General features: G+C 38.5%; 1 non-coding gene across 1 annotated transcript; it reads left to right on the forward strand.

Annotated features, from left to right (window-relative positions):
* The first annotated feature begins 2,683 nt into the window (after positions 1–2,683).
* LOC127743496 (small nucleolar RNA R71) lies at positions 2,684–2,787 on the forward strand. The gene has a single exon (XR_008004887.1). It is a non-coding gene; the product is annotated as a small nucleolar RNA R71 (small nucleolar RNA).
* The last annotated feature ends 5,499 nt before the right edge of the window (positions 2,788–8,286 follow it).

An 8,286-nucleotide genomic window follows, 5' to 3' on the forward strand; every position in this document is an offset into this window, starting at 1 on the left:
TTGATGGACCTTTGAGATAAACCTCTCCATCTCCTATGACTCGAAGGTGGAAGCAATTGCCTTTTCTTTTCTCTTTCTAGAGGTTTCTCCAGCCTTAGGTTCCATTAATGGTTATTGAAAACAAAAAGCAAAGCTTTTTCCAACACCAAACTTAAAAGGTTTGCTCGTCCTCGAGTAAAGGAAGAAAGAAAGGAGTAGGAGAAGAAGAAAATGAGGAGATGGAGGTGTGTGGTGAATTTGGCCAAGGGGGTTTAAGGTGTTTGTGGTGTGTGAAGTTAAAGGTGGTAAGGAGGGGTATTTATAGGGTAAGGGAGAAAGGGTATCCGTATGGAATGGGTTGGGTTTTAGGGGGGAATTGGTTTGAATTTGAGTGGGTAGGGGTAGGTGGGTTGTATGATGGAAAATAGTGATGGATGTGAGTGGTAAAGAGGTTATGGGGAAGAGGGTAGGATTTGATAGGTGAATGGTGTTTGGAAAAGGGTGTTATGGAAAGGTGTGAAGAGGAGTGAGAATGAGTTGGGGTAGGTAGGGATCCTATGGGGTCCACAGATCCTGAGGTGTTAAGGATTTCTCATTCCTGCACCTTTCTGGCGTTTAAACGCCCTCTGTATGGCATTTCTGGTGTTAAACGCCAGGTTGATGCCCATTTCTGGCGTTAAACGCTGGTCTGGCTGCCAGTTCTGGCGTTTAACCCCAGTCAGACACCAGACACCATTTTCTGGCGTTAAACGCTAGTCTGTGTGCCATTTCTGGCATTTAACACCCAGAATGGTGTCAGACTGGGTGTAAATGCCCACTTTGCTAGCCTTACTGGCGTTTAAATGCCAGTAAACTCGCCCTCCAAAGTGTGCTATTTTTTTGCTATTTTGGATTCCTGCTTTAATTCTGCAGCTATTTTTGTGACTGCACATGATCATCAACCTAAAGAAGACATAGAATAACAATGGAAAATAAAATGAAAGAGTAATTATTATAGATAAATAAAATTGGTTTGCCTCCCAACAAGCGCTTCTTTAATGTCAATAGCTTGACAGGAAGCTCTTACAGAGCTTCACAGGTGCTCAGAGCATGATTGTGGCCTCTCAATACCAAACTTAGAAGTTGAGTGTAGGGGCTCTATATGACTTTGTATTGAGAGAAGATTTTCATGCTTCTTCTCCATGTTTACAGAAGAAGATCCTTGAGCCTTGAACACAAGGTAGTACTCATTCAGTTGTAGGACTAACTCTCCTCTGTCCACATCAATCACAACTTTTGCTGTGGCTAGGAAGGGTCTTCTAAGGATGATGGATTCATCCTCATCCTTCCCAGTGTCTAGGATTATGAAGTCAGTAGGGATTTAAAGGCCTTCAACCTTCACTAAGACATCCTCTACAAGTTCATAAGCATGTTTCATTGATTTGTCTGTCATCTCTAGTGAGATTCTTGTAGCTTGTACCTTAAAGATCCCTAGTTTCTCCATTACAGAGAGTGGCATGAGGTTGATACCTAACCCCAGGTCACACAGAACCTTTTCAAAGGTCATGGTGCCTATGGTGCAAGGTATTAAGAACTTTCTGAGATCCGATTTCTTTTGAGGCAATGTCTGCTGGATCCATGTATTCAATTCATTGATGAGCAATGGAGGTTCATCCTCCCAAGTCTCATTACCAAATAACTTGGCATTCAACTTCATGATTGCTCCTAGATACTGAACAACTTACTATTCAACAGTGTCTTCGTCCTCTTCAAAGGAAGAATCTCATCAGAGCTCATGAATGACAATAGTAAGTTTAGTAGAATCTCTATGGTCTCAATATGAGCCTCAGATTCCTTTGGTTCTTCATTAGGGAACTCCTTATTGGTCAGTGGACGTCCAGCAGGGTCTTCCTCACTGGGACTCACTACCTTTCCACTCTCTCCAGGTTCGGCCACTTTGGATATGGTTATGGCCTTGCACTCTCTTTTGGGATTCTCTTTTGTATTGCTTGTGAGAGTACTAGGAGAAGTTTCGGTAACTCTTTTACTCATCTGATCCACTTGTGCCTCCAAATTTCTGATGGAGGACCTTGTTTCATTCATGAAACTGAAAGTGGCCTTAGATAGATCAGAGACTATGTTTGCTAGGCCAGAGAGGCTCTGCTCAGAATTTTCTGTCTGTTGCTGAGAAAATGATGGAAAAGGTTTGCTATTGCCAAACCTATTTCTCCCACCATTATTGTTGTTGAAGCCTTGTTGAGGCTTCTGTTGATCCTTCCATGAGAAATTTGGATGATTCCTCCATGAAGGATTATAGGTGTTTCCATAGGATTCTCCCATGTAATTCACATCTTTCATCGCAGAATTCTCAAAGTCATAAGCTTCTCCTTCAGAGGAGGCTTCTTTAGCACTGCCGGATGCAGCTTGCAATCCAGTCAGATTCTGAGAAATCATATTAACTTGCTGAGTCAATATTTTGTCCTGAGCCAATATGACATTCAGAGTATCAATCTCAAAAACTCCTCTCTTCTGAGTCGTCCCATTGTTCACAGGATTTCTTTCAGAAGTGTACATGTACTGGTTATTTGCAACCATCTCAATGAGTTCTTGGGCTTCTACAGGTGTTTTCAGATGAAGGGATCCACCAGCAGAATGATCTAATGACATCTTTGACATTTCAGACAAACCATCATAGAATATACATATGATGCTCCATTCTGGAAACATGTCAGAAGGACATCTTTTGGTTAATTGCTTGTATCTTTTCCAAGCTTCATAGAGGGATTCACCTTCCTTCTATCTAAAGGTTTGGACGTCCACTCTGAGCTTACTCATCTTTTGATGTGGAAAGAATTTGGTCAAGAAGGCATTGACCAACTTTTTCCAAGAGTTCAAGATTTCTTTAGGTTGTGAGTCCAACCATGTCTTAGCTCTGTCTCTTACAGCAAAGGGGAAAATCATAAGTCTGTAGACCTCGGGATCAACCCCACTGGTCTTAACAGTATCACAGATCTGCAAGAATTCAGCTAAGAACTTATGAGGATCTTCTGATGGAAGTCCATGAAACTTGCAGTTCTGCTGCATTAGAGAAACTAATTGAGGCTTAAGCTCAAAGTTGTTTGCTCCAGTGGCAGAAATTGAGATGCTTCTTTCATAGACATTGGAAGTTGGTGTAGCATAGTCACCAAGCATCTTCCTTGCATCTCTGGCATTGTTGTTGGGTTCGGCTGCCATGTCTGCTTATGTTTTGAAATTCTCTGTAAGGTCCTCTCTGGAGTGTTGTGCTTTAGCTTCTCTTAGCTTCTTCTTTAGAATCCTTTCAGCTTCAGGATCAACTTTAACAAGAATGTTTTTATCCCTGTTTCTGCTCATATGAAAAAGAAGAGAATAAAAGGGAGTTGTGAAATCCTCTATGTCACAGTATAGAGATTCCTTGATGTGTCAGAAGAAAAGAAGAATAGAAGAATGAGGTAGAGAGAGAATAAGAAGAATTCGAACACAGAGGGAGAGAAAGGGTTCGAATTTTTAGATAAGTGGAAGATAATTGTTAGCAATTAAATGAAATAAATAGAAAAAAGAGGAGAGAGAGAGTTTTCAAAAATTTGAAAAAGAAATAAAATAAAATTAGAGTTGAAAACAATTAGTTAATAAAAAGAGATTTTTGAAAAATGGTTAGTGATTCTCGAAAATTAGAAGTGGAAAAGTAGTTAGGTGGTTTTGAAAAAGAAAAGAAATAGTAATTAGTTGAAAATGATTTGAAAATAATTTTGAAAAGATGAGAAGTTAGAAAAAAATATTTTGAAATCAAATTAAAAGATATATGATTGAAAAAGATTTGATTTTAAAAAGATATGATTGAAAAAGATTTAATTTTAAAAAAAATTGATTTTTTTTAAAATTGATGACTTGACTAACAAGAAATTAAAAGATATGATTCTAAAATTTAAAGATTGATCCTTTCTTAATAAGAAAGTAACAAACTTGCAATTTTTTTGAATCAAAACATTAATTGTTAGCAAGGATTTTTGAAAATATGAGATAAGATTAAGAAAAAGATTTTTGAAAAATTAGTTTGAAGATTTTCAAAAACATTAAAAGAAAAATGAAAAAATGAAAGTTTAAAATATGTTTGATGCAAAAAGTTATGAATTAAAACATGAAAAATTGAAAAAAATTGAATTGGAAACATAATCACCTCCCTTGTGTCATCCTGGCGTTAAACGCCCAGGATGCTATTCATTCTGGCGTTTAACGCCCAGAATGCTACCTTTTTGGGTGTTTAACGCCCCTGGCTGGCATTAAACGCCAGAAATCCTTCTTTACTGGGCGTTTTACTAAACGCCCAGAATGCTGCCTGTTTTGGCGTTAAACACCCAGAATGCTGCCCATTCTGGTGTTTAACGCCCAGAATGATAGCTTTACTGGCATTAAATTCCCAGAATGGTAGCCATTCTGGCTTTTAACACCCAAAGTGCCTCTTTACTGGTGTTTTGACACCAGTGAGCTCTTTTTCTCTGTGATTCTTCTGCTTTATGTTCTGAATCTTCATTTCTCTGTATTATTTACTTGAAAAGATATCTTTTTTTTTATTTTTTTGAATTTTTAATGAAGAGAGAGAAAAACAACAAAATGAAGTAGAACATAAAAATGCAAGATCAAAACAAGTAATGCATGCAAGGACACTTTGAATGTTAAGATGAACACCGAGAATACTTTGAAGATCATGATGAACATGAAGAACATATTTTTGAAAATTTTTAAGGAAAGAAAGACATGCAAGACACCAAACTTAGAAATTTTGAATGTTCAAAAACTATGATTTTGAAAATACATATGAAAAACAACATAAAACATAAAACAGGAAAATCATGAGATCGAACAAAGGAAATCATCAAGAACAACTTGAAGATCACAGAAGAACACAATGCATGAATTTTTTTTTCGAAAATAAAAATAAAAATTACCCAATCTAAGCAACAAGATGAATTGTCAGTTGTCCAAACTCGAACAATCCCCGGCAACGGCGCCAAGAACTTGGTATGCGAAATTGTGATTCACACTTTTCACAACTTCGCATAGCTGACCAGCAAGTGCATTGGGTCGTCCAAGTAATAAAACCTTACGCGAGTAAGGGTCGATCCCACAGAGATTATTGTCTTGAAGCAAGCTATGGTCATCTTGTAGATCTCAATCAGGTGGATTCAAATGGTTATGAGTTTTTAATAATTAAAAGGTAAATAAAATGGAAAATAACATAGAGATACTTATGTACTTCATTGGTGGGAATTTCAGATAATCGTTTGGAGATGCTTTGTTACTTCTGAACCTCTGCTTCCCTATTGCTTCCATCCAATCATGCGCACTCCCTTCCATGGCAAGCTGTAAGTTGGTGGATCACTGTTGTCAATGGCTACCATCCGTCCTCTTAGTGAAAATGGTCCGGCTACGGTTCTCATCGCAGGGCTAATCATCTGTCGGTTCTCGCTTGTGTCGGAATAAGATCCATTGATCCTTTTGCACACTGTCACTGCACCCAACAGTCGCGAGTTTGAAACTCGTCATAGTCATCCTACTCAGAATACCACAGACAAGGTTTAGACTTTTCAGATATCAGGAATGCTGCCAATTATTTCTAGCCTATACCACGGAGGTTCTGATTTCACTGATTTGAATGCTCTATTGTCAGGAGATGCTAGTCAAACGCATGGATCAGAGACCCAAGAGAATATACTCTAGCTAGCGTCCAATGACTACGTTGAACATTATGTAGACCGCTTTATGGTTGTCAGGAACGCAGATCTTGGCTAAGCGAGTATTGAAGATGGAGGGTGATTGTCACGGGTCACCCCTTCAGTTTGACTTAACTGACTTAAGTACAAGAGTATATCTTGGAGAAGAAGTAGGCATGAATTGAATGAAAAACCATAGTACTTGCATTAATTCATGAGGAACAGCAGAGCTCCTCACCTTAATCTATGAGGTGTAGAAACTCCACCGTTGAAAATACATAAGAAAACAATGGTCTAGGCATGGCCGAATGGTCAGCCTCCAAAAAGGGTTCGAAGAAGTCCCAAAAGGTCAAAGACTTCCAATACAATAGTAAAAAGTGCTACTATACTAGTAAACTAGGTTTACAAAAAATGAGTAGATAGTGCAGAAATCTACTTCCGGGGCCTACTTGGTGTATGTTTAGGCTGAGCCTTGAAGCTTTCACGTGCATAGGCCATCCTTGGAGTTTAATTCCAGCTTTGGTGCCAGTTCCGGCGTTTTACGCCAAAAAAGGGTCTCTGGTGGGCGTTTGGACGCCAGTTTGGGCCATCAAATCTCGAGCAAAGTATGAACTATTATACATTTCTGGAAAGCCCAAGATGTCTAGTTTCCAACGCAATTAAGAGCGTGCCAATTGAGTTTCTTTAGCTCCAGAAAATCAAGTTCGAGTGCAGGGAGGTCAGAATCCAACAACATCTACAGTCCTTTCTCAGCCTTTGAATCAGATTTTTGCTCAGATCCCTCAATTTTAGCTAGAAAATACCTGAAATCACAGAAAACACACAAACTCATAATAAAGTCAAGAAATGTAATTTTTTCATAAAAACTAATAAAAATATACTAAAAGTAACTAAAACATACTAGAAACTACCTAAAAACAATGCCAAAAAGCGTATAAATTATCCGTTCATCAGTCCACAAGTCCTAGTCTAATCATAATGAAAGACTAGCTTCAGTGGCATTCAAGTCAACTAGCAACTTCCAATCATCAATCAACAAGAGAGTTTGATAACTCAAGTGTTACTAATTGCTCAACCCAAGCCAAGAGGAGAAAAATCTACTCTAGCATCCTTCTAAGCATTTAATCAAACACTTGGAAGGCATAAAAGGAAAGTAAATCAAATTGCAAGAAAAGTAGATCTACACTACCAATTGCAACGAATTAACAACAATAAAGCAAGTCAACAATAAAAGAAATCAAACTTAAATTGCATTAAAGGAAAATAAGAGGAACAAGAGTGCATCAATAACAAAGTAAACAAGTACAAGGAGTAAAGTACAAAACTAGAGAGAGGAAAGGTAGAAGAACAAGAAATTGTAAAGGAAAAGTAATTCAAAGCATGAACTAAACCTAGATATAAGAAATCCTAATCTAGATCTAATCTAATTATAGAGAGAATAGAGAGATTTTCTCTCTAGAAACTAACTAAAACATGATTCCAACTAAATCTATGACTACTTGGTAACTAACTCCTTTAATCTTCCTTCAATCCTTGAGTTTAATAGCATCAGAAGTGAGTTGGATTTGGCCTGGGAAGCCTAGAAATCGCCCCCAGCGGATTCAATTTAGGTGGGTCACGTGCGAGCACCGACGCGTACGCATGGGTCACATATACGCGTCGATGGCATTTTCAATCCACGCATATGTGTATGTCACGCGTATGCATCGCCATGTGACTTCACTTTCCACGTGTGCGTGTCTGCTGCGCGTGCGCGTTGATCTCAGCATCCCAAATCCTTGTTTCTTCATGGATTCTCCACTATGCATGCTTTTCTCTTCACTTCTTCCATTCAATACTTGCCGTATGATCCTGAGATCACTCAACAAACATATCAACGCATCGAATGGAATTAAGGTGAATCAAAATCACCTAAAAAGCATGTTTTACACTTAAGCACAAATTAGGAGAAAGTCATGAAACCATGCCATTTCATTGAATAAATGTGAGAAAAGTGGACAAAATCCACCCAAATTAAGCACAAAATGTACCACGAAATAGTGGTGCATCATGTAAAAACCGCAACTAATCAACCGGTTAATTAAGTGATTTATTGCCCAAATTAGATTCCAAAAAGTTAGAGAGAGAATTTGAGGATTTAAAGGTGATTTTTGGACTCAGCGGGTCTTTCTGAGTCAGAAAATGTGCTTTTTGCAAAAAACCGTGAAAAACTGCGAACCAGCAGTTGAACCGGTTGAACCAGTTCAAGTTTGGCCGGTACCACACGAGAACAGTAGAAACTGTCAAAAATCTTAGAAAAATATTAGAAATGGAAAATCGGGCGTTAATTTTAAAGGTTTGGCCCGAAGTTGGGCCAAACGGGCTAAAAATGCTAACGGGTTAGACTGGGCCCAGGTTAGGCCCAAGCCCAACATATAAAAGGTTCATTAATGAACCCTTTCACCTCACAAACACAACACACACACAGCAGAAAAGAGAAAGGGGAGGAGAGGAAGAAGAAACACTATTCACCCACCTCTTCTTTTCGCAATATCTCGAGCTACTATGCTTCGATTTGCATGCCATTAGCGGCTACGCGTTCTTTGTGTCGAGCTCTACA

The sequence above is a fragment of the Arachis duranensis genome, chromosome 10 (genome assembly GCF_000817695.3).
Source record: "Arachis duranensis cultivar V14167 chromosome 10, aradu.V14167.gnm2.J7QH, whole genome shotgun sequence".
NCBI classification, from domain to species: Eukaryota; Viridiplantae; Streptophyta; class Magnoliopsida; order Fabales; family Fabaceae; genus Arachis; species Arachis duranensis.